The 13,402-nt window shown below is 45.9% G+C and overlaps 1 long non-coding RNA gene across 2 annotated transcripts in view; it reads right to left on the reverse strand.

Moving 5' to 3' along the window:
- The window catches only part of LOC127327065 (uncharacterized), a 229,148-nt gene extending 217,046 nt beyond the window's left edge, over positions 1 to 12,102 (reverse strand). The window contains exons 1-9 of one of the 2 annotated variants that reach the window (XR_011755497.1): positions 11,209 to 12,101; positions 10,678 to 10,877; positions 10,474 to 10,566; positions 9,878 to 9,962; positions 6,781 to 8,563; positions 6,250 to 6,449; positions 6,046 to 6,138; positions 5,450 to 5,534; positions 4,079 to 4,128 (exon numbers count right to left, since the gene is read on the reverse strand). This is a non-coding gene — a long non-coding RNA (uncharacterized lncRNA). Of the gene's footprint in view, positions 1 to 4,078; positions 4,129 to 5,449; positions 5,535 to 6,045; positions 6,139 to 6,249; positions 6,450 to 6,780; positions 8,564 to 9,877; positions 9,963 to 10,473; positions 10,567 to 10,677; positions 10,878 to 11,208 lie in introns of those variants that run through there. The other variant, XR_011755498.1, reaches the window with a different exon arrangement.
- Between the last annotated feature and the right edge of the window lie 1,300 nt (positions 12,103 to 13,402).

A 13,402-nucleotide genomic window follows, 5' to 3' on the forward strand; every position in this document is an offset into this window, starting at 1 on the left:
ATGCTGGAGGTTTGATGGGTCACTTTGGGCGTGAGAAGACGCTACTCATGCTCGCTGATCACTTCTATTGGCCAAAGATGAGGCGGGATGTGGACATGTATGTGAAGAGGTGCATTACTTGCAACAAGTCCATGTCCAAGTTGAAGCATCACTGTTCAGTCGAGCAGATCACCCGATGACCATACCAAAACCAGGACACGCTGCCCTAGTAGTCGAGGTGCAGGTCGGAGGATTCAAGATGAGCAAATGATATGGGGTGGCCCGATCTTCTTAGTAAGTAACGGTGGTGATGATGATCACGGGGTGATGGCAGCGGAGAAATACGACGATGTAGTGGATGATAACTTGTATGACGCAACGAGATCTCTCGATCGGTCCCTGTCGCCAATGCAACAGCTCTCAACCCTGCAAGATATTCGCAACTCCACACACTTGCGCACGTAGCCGCCGACCACGAAGCAGTAAGTTGCAACCGTCTAATTCCCAATGGAACAGCAGATCACACAAGACTTTTTCAGGATCTACACAATATCAAGCAATATGGTGTAGGGATTCAATAGTTTTGCTAGAGCAAACAACTAAGAACTAGGGTTTATCTTAAACGTGGTCTAAATTAGCTAGGGGGCGTCCTGGGCACTTATATAGGCGTCCGGGATGAGTTCTGGTCGAAAAGATACAAAAATAACCGACCCAGAATAGATCTGGTCGAGACAGACTCGGACGAATCCGGTCTGGAATCCGGTCAACCGGGCTAGGGACCGGATCGGCCGGTCTGGCGTCCGGTCAACCGGGCGGCAACCGAAAACTTCGCAACTTTCCGGTTTTGGCCTGGTACGATGCATCCCATCCGGTTGGCGCCCGGTCAACCGGGCCAGGGACCGGGCTGGCCGGTCTGGAGGCCGGTCTAACCAGGTGCTGGACCGGCCTGGACGTCGACTTCTCCTCTCGCGCATGCCTCCCGCTCCTCCCTCGCGCGTCCATGAGATATCTTCATCTCCAGCTCCATGTCCAGCTTCACGTCCATCTTGACGTCCGTGTTCATGTCCAGCTGCTCCTCTACTCCTCGTGTGATGCTCGTCTCCTCTTGATACCTGATGATACATAAGTAATAGGACTTAGGCAGTATAAAGTTCTCATCAATCGAAGTACCGTTTAGAAAAAAGTTCACCTATTGTTTAAGTAGCTTCGCACGAGCCCTTGTAATTGGTCCAATCCGAACTTCATTGGACTTGAGCTTCACAGCAGGTTCATCTTCATTTATCAATGACGGAGGTAGTGGTGTAGTAGGGATGTCCTCATCATCTCGCCCCTTCAAAAGGCGTCGACCTCGACGCTCCAAGGTCTTCTCCGTCATATGGTGTCAAATCAGCAACATTGAAAGAATTACTGACACCAAACTCATCAACTGGAAGATCTATCGAGTATGCATTATCATTGATCTTGGCAAGCACTTTGTAATTAAGGACCAGCACCACGAGGCTTCAACTTAGACTTCCGCAGCTTCGGGAACCTATCCTTGCGAAAATGTACCTAGACCATATCACCAGGCTTGAACAACATCTCTTTGCGCTTCTTATTCATCCTTGCAGCATTGCTTTTGCCTTTCTTCTCTATCAACTCTTTAGTCTTCACATGGATTTTTCGCACAAAATCTGCCCTCTTGGATGCCTCCATATTAACTCTCTCATGTATGGGCAAAGGCAACAAGTCAAGTGGAGTAATGGGTTTGAAACCATACACCACCTCAAAAGGACATAGCTCCGTGGTAGAATGTACCGCCCTGTTGTAAGCAAAGTCTACATGCGGCAAACACTCTTCCCACTCCTTCAGGTTCTTCTTGATCATGGATCTCAACAGTTGTGACAAGGTTCGATTCACCACCTCAGTTTGACCATCAGTTTGGGGATGACAAGTAGTACTGAATAGTAGCTTTGTCCCTAGCTTTCCCCAAATTGTCTTCCAGAAGTAGCTCATGAACTTCACATCACGATCAGAAACAATATTCTTCGGGACTCGATCCATGTAGTCGAACAATCTCCCTGAAAAACAGGGTAGCAATATGCGACGCATCGTCGCTTTTGTGGCAGGCAATAAAGTTTGACATTTTAGAAAATTTGTCCACTACCACAAATATATAATCATGGCCTCTTTTAGTACGCGGCAAACCCAATACAAAATCCATACTAATATCTTCCCTAGGTGTAGTAGGTGCCGGTAATGGAGTATACAAACCGTGAGGCTTCAGCTTGGACTTGGCCTTGTTGCAAGTAATGCATCTCTTCACATACCTGTCCACATCCCGCCTCATCTTTGGCCAATAAAAATGATCAGCGAGCATGAGTAGCGTCTTCTCACGCCCAAAGTGACCCATCAAACCTCCAGCATGTGATTCCTGCAATAAGAGCAAACGCACAGACGATTTTGGAACACATAGTTTGTTAGCTCGAAACAAGAACCCATCATGTATGTGATATTTTTCCCATGCTTTACCAAGAGCACATAAGCGATATGGTTCAGCAAAATCATGATCCGTAGCATACAAATCACATAGCACTTCTAATCCAGGAATTTTAACATCAAGTTGAGTTAATAGCATATTCTTCCTAGATAGAGCATCAGCAACAATATTATATTTTCCCTTCTTATGCTTAATAATGTATGGAAAAGACTCAATGAATTCAACCCACTTAGCAAGACGCCTATGCAAAGTAGATTGGGTTTTCAGATATTTCAAAGCTTCATGATCAGAATGTATGATAAATTCTTTTGGCCACAAATAATGTTGCCAAACCTCAAGAACTCTAATTAAAGCATACAATTCTTTATCATATATTGGATAGTTCAACTTAGCACGGAAAGTTTCTCAGAAAAATATGCAATTGGGCGACCCTCTTGCATCAACACACCACCAATTCCAATACCACTAGCATCACATTCAATCTCAAATTGCTTACTGAAATCAGGAAGTGCAAGCAACGGTGCAGAAGTTAACAATCGTTTCAGTTCATCAAAAGCATGATCTTGGGCAATGCCCCACTCAAATGCAACACCCTTTTTAGTCAATTCATTCAAAGGTGCAGCAATAGTAAAAAAATTGGGCACAAAACGGCGATAAAACCCAGCTAGACCATGAAAACTTCTTACTTGACTCACATTCATGGGAGTAGGCCAATTTTGAATAGCTTCAATTTTAGACACATCTACTTCTACTCCATGCTTAGAGACAACATAACCCAGAAATATGACCTTATCTTTGCAAAATGTGCACTTCTCAAGATTACCATAGAGTTTACTATCACGCAACACTTGCAAAACATGTCGAATATGTATAATATGATCAGATTCATTGCGGCTGTAAATTAATATGTCATCAAAATACACAACCACAAATTTGCCAATAAATTCACGCAAAACATGGTTCATCAGTCTCATGAAAGTGCTAGGTGCATTAGTCAAACCAAAAGGCATTACTAACCACTCATATAAACCAAATTTTGTTTTAAAGGCGGTTTTCCACTCATCCCCTTCTTTCATCCTAATTTGATGATAACCACTACGCAAATCAATTTTAGTGAAAACAAGAAAGACCACTCAATTCATCTAGCATATCCTCTAAACGGGGAATAGGATGACAATATCGAATAGTAATGTTATTTATCGCTCTACAATCTACGCACATACGCCATGTACCATCTTTCTTAGGAACAAGAATAACAGGAACAGCACAAGGACTAATGTGACGCCCCAAAACCGGTACCATGAGGATCCCAGCAAACCCGCCGAAATCCGCACGATATCGATTCTAGGAGACGCACCACCAAGCGCCTCGTACACGCCGAAGCATGCACGCGATGCGGGTGGAATCAATCACGAGCAGTAACATTACAACAGGATTACAATAGAGCCCACAAGATACAGATATATTACAACAACGACTCCAACGAGTCAAGATACAAATATACAATACAAAGATCCAAATCATACAGAAGATCAAATACGTCCGAGTACGGACAAGATACAAATTTGGACTAAGAGTCCCGAAGATAACCAGTGGCGTCCATAACCCCGCCTGTGCCAAGCGGAAGGGTAACCTTGCTAGCGTCGCCTTCATCGAACATATCTTCATACCTGCCCGGTTATATCCCGTAGAAGCAGCAATAAGTACGGGTTCGTACTTAACAAGACTTCAAGACGTATAAGCAATCGTCAACCAGTCGTCCTTTGTACTTGAGGCACGCAGGGGACTTAGAGGACGCAAGAGGAACGTCATAGGCAATATGGTGGGGTTAAGCGGCAGCGCGCAAGCACTAAAAACCTATAGAGACACTCTACAACATTCGTCTAAACAGAGAAGGTGAGAGAGCGCATAAACTAACAGTTCTATACTCTGCAAACATAACACAGCCGATGCGTTCCCCCCTCGCAAGGAAGTACTTACAAGGGTACTCACACGGTTGTCAAGTTTTAACCATTTATTATTGAAGTTGTGCTAACTTACTACGCAAGTTATTATTAATGAACAACAGGTGTAAGTTGTCTATGGTCGAGTCATACAGCTCCAAGTCGTCCATAACCGCGGACGCGGCTTATCGATAAGATTTAACCCTGCAGGGGTGCCCAAATGTGCCCACACGCACGATCAACCCACTTGCGACAGGTGGATATAACGACTCGCACTCTCCTTCACGACAACAATGTCCAGGAAGCCACCTAACCAAGTTGAACCCGTATCGAAGTAGTAGTATCTCCGAAGCGGACCTAGGCTTTGCGACAGCGTACTAGGTGGTTTAAACACACACTGGGGCGATAAACCACTTCGCAGCGGCTCCGCGACCTATACGTGCATACCAGAAACAAGGGATACAAGGCACCCAGGGGCTTCCCAAAGTAAATAAGTAACAGGCTGGCATGCACGCAAACAACAAATGGTAAAACATTACAAACTAGTTGTGGCCACTGGACAAAGCTGTAGATTTCGGCAGTGGTCGAGGGGAGACCCAGAAACATACCCACGTGTGGTTAGAGCGCTCAATCTCGGAACAGATAACAAGAACTCGGGGTCCTAAGATATTTAGGAAACACAAGTGAGCCGTCACAAAACGATCAGCTGACCCACCGATGCCTCCGCTAACAACTATTAACAAGTAACCATGATATCCTCAACATATATAACCATAAACCATGTGTCATGATTCCCCAACAGATAACCCGATAAGATAGCATAACGGTAACACGATATAAACAGCACTAGCATGCACTACGACTCGCAAGGCAGACCCGATAACCAAACAATAGTTGTAGGAGGTGGTGGTGGCAATATGGGCTGCTTGGGGTAACAAGTGGAAGGGACACGTGACCAGAACGCAACTTAAAGCTAGCATGAGGGAGAAGGCAAAATAAAATAGGTGAGCGACTTCTGCAGGGGCAGGAGTATAGGGGAAATGCTTGCCTGTTAAAGCTTGCCGAAGATCAGCCGAAGAACTTGTCGTATCTCACAGCACCACTTCGCGATCCTATCCGAGAAGAAGCAAATGCTACAACAAACATCGGATGCAAATCTTATAACTACGAAAGAAGAATCGGCATGCTCAAGATATGGTATGCATGCATGACATGGAAAACATGATGCGGCGATGCAACTTATATCCAATTTAAACGGAATCGGAATTCCGACAAACAATTATTAGATTCAAGTTATTTTTCTATCGGCAAATTTAATTGTTGATTAGCATGGCAAGACTTGCCATGGCATGGTGCGCTACTTCAAAATTAATCGGAGGAGGACCGTAGCCGGTAATTCCCAAATACTCCATGTTTAATTATTAGGTGCGATGCAAACTATAACGTAACAACATGATGCGGGATGCAAACAATTATAGGATGGCATATTCAGATTCATTGGATTTTTCTGATCGAAAATCATATAAAATACTTTTTTAATCCAAGTTACCATTTGAAAGATATAGATTTTACAAGTTTGTATCATTTTCTGGAATTTTGAAGAAGTTGGAGAAGCAGGTAAACGGACACAGAGATGGTTCTCACCAAAGGAGCATCGTCTGGGTTGCTAGGAGTTGATTGCCTAAGTGGCAGGAAGATGCTGACTGTGTTGTAGTACCAAAGACCAAAGTGGCCGGCCTGTCATTGATGATCCAGAGGAAACACATGAGGATTAAAGAAAAAGAGCTTTGCTCAAGATGGAATTTGATCTCACAACCAGAATTACTGGAGCGAGCAAGGCGCACGCACCAACTAGGCTGCTGTGACTGCTGGTAGCAAAGAAAGTGGTTCGCTTGCTTTCGAACCAACCCAAAACGGGAATGGGTGCATGGCGTACGCACGGAGAGATGATGGCGCTGCTGTTTGTCAACGGGGCTGTGGCCTGGAGCGATGCTAGGCTGAAGACTGGACGCGCGCCGGACGGAGGTGGCCATGATTTTGCACAGGATCTGGAGGAAGAACAGTTAACTGAATGAACTGAAGAAAGGAGACAGTGTCGCAAGACTGGCAAGCTGTGGCAACGATCGGCGGCAGTGACCATCAGCGGTTGTGCTGCGTGTTCTATCGGCAACGAGTCTAGTTAGCTGAATTTGCTGCTAACCGGGAAAACAAAGGAACTGGCAAACGGATCGAGATGGCCAGGAAACCAGGACGTCCACTCGTGTCTGCCTAGAACAGTGAACACACGGACGGCACAAGGACCGGGATGGCGGAGCGCGTGGAGTCAAGCAGAGTCGGAGCAGAGGAACTAGAAGAGGGAGATACGGAGCGGGTGCTCACCTTGGTTCATCGGAGACGAATTCCGCGCCCAGCGATGGAGAGGAAGATGAAGAAGACGCCGCTGCTGACGCTGACGAGCACGGACGGCAGCGGGGTGAAGACCTTGATGGCGACGACGACCTGAGGCGGCTTCGGTCATGATTCTTCATCGAGGAGGTCGAGGATGATGCAGGGACTCCATCCCCGTACTCAGACAGGCGCGGCGGCATCCAGAGCGACGACCAGGTCCACCGGAAACAGTGTCGAGCTCTCTGAATTTTTCTGAAACTGTCTCTGATTTTTCACGAGAGGGGAAATTTAGCGGCGGCGCAAGTAGGGGAAGATGGAGGATGCTAGGTTTTCTGGAGGCCCCTGATGGATTGGCGTGCGCGGATATGCTTGCTCCAAAGAAATATCCAGATGAGAGGAGGGCATCAGTGAAGTTGACCACGACTCCACGAGTGCCTCACGCTTGTTGCGTGAGCTGAAGCCAAGCTACATGAGTCCTTTCCTGGAAATGTTAAGAGGGCCACCAGTGTTGTTGGGCTGAACGTCAAGGAAGGTTAGATAGAAGAAAAGGTCCAAGAAAAGAATTGTGGCCTTTACCAAAATCTGATATTAGCATTTGATTTTTGCAGGAAAGGATTATGGGAGAAACAAGAGGCATCATAGAAAAGGAAATGAAGTAAACGGGAAGAAACCAAGTACATTTTGAAAAGCTTTATTACCGAAACAAAACAAATTGCAAAGTTTTAGAAATTTAGTTTCGGGTTTTGTTAAATGAATAGACAAGGGGAGGCTTTATATATAAACCATATGAGAGGGCAAAATAAAATAAGAAGGGTTTATAAAAATAATTTTATTTAGTAAAACATGGATGTTATGATGCATGATGCCATGATGATGCATAAACGAGAAAGAACAATCAAATCTAATTAGAGGTATTTTCCTGGGTCGCTACAATCGACACCACTAACAAGGAACCTCGCCCCGAGGTTCCACGTCAACCTAAGGGGGAGTTGGTTAAACTATCGGATCTTCATGCGCTGTGTAGATCGTCGCGACACCACTAACAAGAGTTCTTGCTCCATGTTGTTCAGGTCGACACCACTAACAAGAGTTGTTGCTCCGTTGATTATGATGTGCTTCTGTCGGGATCCTCCGAAGATCGGACCTATTAGGATTAGGCAAAGATCGTCCAACCCGCGTAAAGACCTAAGACTCGAAAAACTCAGATAAGAGAGAAGACTCAAAACTCGCAAGGTAAGAGGAGAAATAATAGAGGTAAGAAGATCTATCCAACGATTTTTAGAAAATAGTTTGGACACTCTAAACTCAACGACCGTTGGCAAGGTTATCCTACAGGCTGGACTAGTGGGGTACCGTCAACCTGATGCTCTGATACCAACTTGTGACGCCCCAAAACCGGTACCATGAGGATCCCAGCAAACCCGCCGAAATCCGCACGATATCGATTCTAGGAGACGCACCACCAAGCGCCTCGTACACGCCGAAGCATGCACGCGATGCGGGTGGAATCAATCACGAGCAGTAACATTACAACAGGATTACAATAGAGCCCACAAGATACAGATATATTACAACAACGACTCCAACGAGTCAAGATACAAATATACAATACAAAGATCCAAATCATACAGAAGATCAAATACGTCCGAGTACGGACAAGATACAAATTTGGACTAAGAGTCCCGAAGATAACCAGTGGCGTCCATAACCCTGCCCAGGCCAAGCCGGAAGGGTAACCTTGCTAGCGTCGCCTTCATCGAACATATCTTCATACCTGCCCGGTTATATCCCGTAGAAGCAGCAATAAGTACGGGTTCGTACTTAACAAGACTTCAAGACGTATAAGCAATCGTCAACCAGTCGTCCTTTGTACTTGAGGCACGCAGGGGACTTAGAGGACGCAAGAGGAACGTCATAGGCAATATGGTGGGGTTAAGCGGCAGCGCGCAAGCACTAAAAACCTATAGAGACACTCTACAACATTCGTCTAAACAGAGAAGGTGAGAGAGCGCATAAACTAACAGTTCTATACTCTGCAAACATAACACAGCCGATGCGTTCCCCCCTCGCAAGGAAGTACTTACAAGGGTACTCACACGGTTGTCAAGTTTTAACCATTTATTATTGAAGTTGTGCTAACTTACTACGCAAGTTATTATTAATGAACAACAGGTGTAAGTTGTCTATGGTCGAGTCATACAGCTCCAAGTCGTCCATAATCATGACGCGGCTTATCGATAAGATTTAACCTGCAGGGTGCCCAAATGTGCCCACACGCACGATCAACCCACTTGCGACGGTGGATATAACGACTCGCACTCTCCTTCACGACAACAATGTCCAGGAAGCCACCTAACCAAGTTGAACCCGTATCGAAGTCCGTAGTATCTCCGAAGCGGACCTAGGCTGTTTGCGACGGCGTACTAGGTGGTTTAAACACACACTGGGCGATAAACCACTTCGCAATGGCTCCGCGACCTATACGTGCATACCGAAACAAGGGATACAAGGCACCCAGGGGCTTCCCAAAGTAAATAAGTAACAGTGGCATGCACGCAAACAACAAATGGTAAAACATTACAAACTAGTTGTGGCCTTTGGACAAAGCTGTAGATTTCGGCGGTGGTCGAGGGAGACCTTAAACATACCCACGTGTGGTTAGAGCGCTCAATCTCGGAGCAGATAACAAGAACTCGGGGTCCTAAGATATTTAGGAAACACAAGTGAGCCGTCACAAAACGATCAGCTGACCCACCGATGCCTCCGCTAACAACTATTAACAAGTAACCATGATATCCTCAACATATATAACCATAAACCATGTGTCATGATTCCCCAACAGATAACCCGATAAGATAGCATAACGGTAACACGATATAAACAGCACTAGCATGCACTACGACTCGCAAGGCAGACCCGATAACCAAACAATAGTTGTAGGAGGTGGTGGTGGCAATATGGGCTGCTTGGGGTAACAAGTGGAAGGGACACGTGACCAGAACGCAACTTAAAGCTAGCATGAGGGAGAAGGCAAAATAAAATAGGTGAGCGACTTCTGCAGGGGCAGGAGTATAGGGGAAATGCTTGCCTGTTAAAGCTTGCCGAAGATCAGCCGAAGAACTTGTCGTATCTCACAGCACCACTTCGCGATCCTATCCGAGAAGAAGCAAATGCTACAACAAACATCGGATGCAAATCTTATAACTACGAAAGAAGAATCGGCATGCTCAAGATATGGTATGCATGCATGACATGGAAAACATGATGCGGCGATGCAACTTATATCCAATTTAAACGGAATCGGAATTCCGACAAACAATTATTAGATTCAAGTTATTTTTCTATCGGCAAATTTAATTGTTGATTAGCATGGCAAGACTTGCCATGGCATGGTGCGCTACTTCAAAATTAATCGGAGGAGGACCGTAGCCGGTAATTCCCAAATACTCCATGTTTAATTATTAGGTGCGATGCAAACTATAACGTAACAACATGATGCGGGATGCAAACAATTATAGGGATGTCATATTCATATTCAATGTATTTTTCTGATCGAAAATCATATAACATACTTTTTAATCCAAGTTACCATTTGAAAGATATAGATTTTACAAGTTTGTATCATTTTCTGGAATTTTGAAGAAGTTGGAGAAGCAGGTAAACGGACACAGAGATGGTTCTCACCAAAGGAGCATCGTCTGGGTTGCTAGGAGTTGATTGCCTAAGTGGCAGGAAGATGCTGACTGTGTTGTAGTACCAAAGACCAAAGTGGCCGGCCTGTCATTGATGATCCAGAGGAAACACATGAGGATTAAAGAAAAAGAGCTTTGCTCAAGATGGAATTTGATCTCACAACCAGAATTACTGGAGCGAGCAAGGCGCACGCACCAACTAGGCTGCTGTGACTGCTGGTAGCAAAGAAAGTGGTTCGCTTGCTTTCGAACCAACCCAAAACGGGAATGGGTGCATGGCGTACGCACGGAGAGATGATGGCGCTGCTGTTTGTCAACGGGGCTGTGGCCTGGAGCGATGCTAGGCTGAAGACTGGACGCGCGCCGGACGGAGGTGGCCATGATTTTGCACAGGATCTGGAGGAAGAACAGTTAACTGAATGAACTGAAGAAAGGAGACAGTGTCGCAAGACTGGCAAGCTGTGGCAACGATCGGCGGCAGTGACCATCAGCGGTTGTGCTGCGTGTTCTATCGGCAACGAGTCTAGTTAGCTGAATTTGCTGCTAACCGGGAAAACAAAGGAACTGGCAAACGGATCGAGATGGCCAGGAAACCAGGACGTCCACTCGTGTCTGCCTAGAACAGTGAACACACGGACGGCACAAGGACCGGGATGGCGGAGCGCGTGGAGTCAAGCAGAGTCGGAGCAGAGGAACTAGAAGAGGGAGATACGGAGCGGGTGCTCACCTTGGTTCATCGGAGACGAATTCCGCGCCCAGCGATGGAGAGGAAGATGAAGAAGACGCCGCTGCTGACGCTGACGAGCACGGACGGCAGCGGGGTGAAGACCTTGATGGCGACGACGACCTGAGGCGGCTTCGGTCACGATTCTTCATCGAGGAGGTCGAGGATGATGCAGGGACTCCATCCCCGTACTCAGACAGGCGCGGCGGCATCCAGAGCGACGACCAGGTCCACCGGAAACAGTGTCGAGCTCTCTGAATTTTTCTGAAACTGTCTCTGATTTTTCATGAGAGGGGAAATTTAGCGGCGGCGCAAGTAGGGGAAGATGGAGGATGCTAGGTTTTCTGGAGGCCCCTGATGGATTGGCGTGCGCGGATATGCTTGCTCCAAAGAAATATCCAGATGAGAGGAGGGCATCAGTGAAGTTGACCACGACTCCACGAGTGCCTCACGCTTGTTGCGTGAGCTGAAGCCAAGCTACATGAGTCCTTTCCTGGAAATGTTAAGAGGGCCACCAGTGTTGTTGGGCTGAACGTCAAGGAAGGTTAGATAGAAGAAAAGGTCCAAGAAAAGAATTGTGGCCTTTACCAAAATCTGATATTAGCATTTGATTTTTGCAGGAAAGGATTATGGGAGAAACAAGAGGCATCATAGAAAAGGAAATGAAGTAAACGGGAAGAAACCAAGTACATTTTGAAAAGCTTTATTACCGAAACAAAACAAATTGCAAAGTTTTAGAAATTTAGTTTCGGGTTTTGTTAAATGAATAGACAAGGGGAGGCTTTATATATAAACCATATGAGAGGGCAAAATAAAATAAGAAGGGTTTATAAAAATAATTTTATTTAGTAAAACATGGATGTTATGATGCATGATGCCATGATGATGCATAAACGAGAAAGAACAATCAAATCTAATTAGAGGTATTTTCCTGGGTCGCTACAACTAAGGCTTATGCGGATATAACCTTTGTCGAGTAGCGCTTGTACTTGCTTCTGTATCTCCTTCGTCTCTTCGGGGTTCGTTCTATATGGTGCCCGATTGGGTAGCGAAGCTCCGGGAATCAAGTCGATTTGATGCTCAATACCTCGCAATGGTGGAAGTCCTGCGGGTACCTCATCCGGAAACACGTCGCCAAATTCCTGCAAAACATTAGAAACACCAAGAGGAAGAGGGGTCATGTCGTTAGAAACCAAAACTGTACCCCTGTACAAGAGCACAAGAGGCATGGCTGTAGGATCCTCACTAAATTCCCTCATGTCTTCTTTGGTGGCTAATGAGACTAAGGAATTCACTCTCTCACTTTTAGTTATATCACTCACAACATTACAATTCTCTCGCCTATCTAAAGAAGCATCCTCCAAGTTGACTTCAACTTTCTGACGAGACTCATTGACAATTTGCTGTGGTGTCATAGGCTGTAAATTAATTTTCTTTCCCTTGAACTCCAAGTGATATGTATTGGCACGGCCATTGTGTTGCACAGAACGGTCATAGAGCTAAGGCCGACCCAATAGTAGGTGACACACCGTCATAGGAACGACATCAAAATCAATGCAATCCTTATACGGTCCAATAGCAAACTCAACACGCATCATGTGGTTTACCTTCATCTCACCATTGTCGCTCAACCACTGAATATAGTATGGATGCGGGTGCGGTAGATACTTCAACTTCAGCTTGGTACACAGCTCCTTGCTTGCTAAATTGCGGCAACTCCCGCCATCAATAATGACCTTACAAGCCTTGTCAGGACCAACTAACGCCTTTGTTTGGAACAAATTGCAGCGCTGAGTAGATGCACTAGGCAACACATTAAGAGCATGCTGCGACACAACAATGGTGCGAGCATCAGACGGATATGCATCTTCACCATCAGTGTCATAGTCATCATCTTCTGGAGCATTAGGATCAACATCATCTCCAGTCTCGTACTCATCGTCCTCATTGATAATCATGACTTTGCGGTTAGGACAATCTCTCTTGAAGTGACCCTTGCCACCACATGTATGACAAACCATATCACGGTTACACGCAGTAGACACATTAGAGCCACTCGTACTTGCAGCAGATTCGGACTTCTTTGTGTTAGACACATTGGAGACTGGCTTACTAGGCGGAGTAGAGTAAGGTGCGGAGCGCGTCGAAGGCGCCGGCGCCGTAGATGGGGCCACGCGGGGTGTGAAACGCCCAGCTC

The sequence above is a fragment of the Lolium perenne genome, chromosome 3 (genome assembly GCF_019359855.2).
Source record: "Lolium perenne isolate Kyuss_39 chromosome 3, Kyuss_2.0, whole genome shotgun sequence".
Classification (NCBI taxonomy): domain Eukaryota; kingdom Viridiplantae; phylum Streptophyta; class Magnoliopsida; order Poales; family Poaceae; genus Lolium; species Lolium perenne.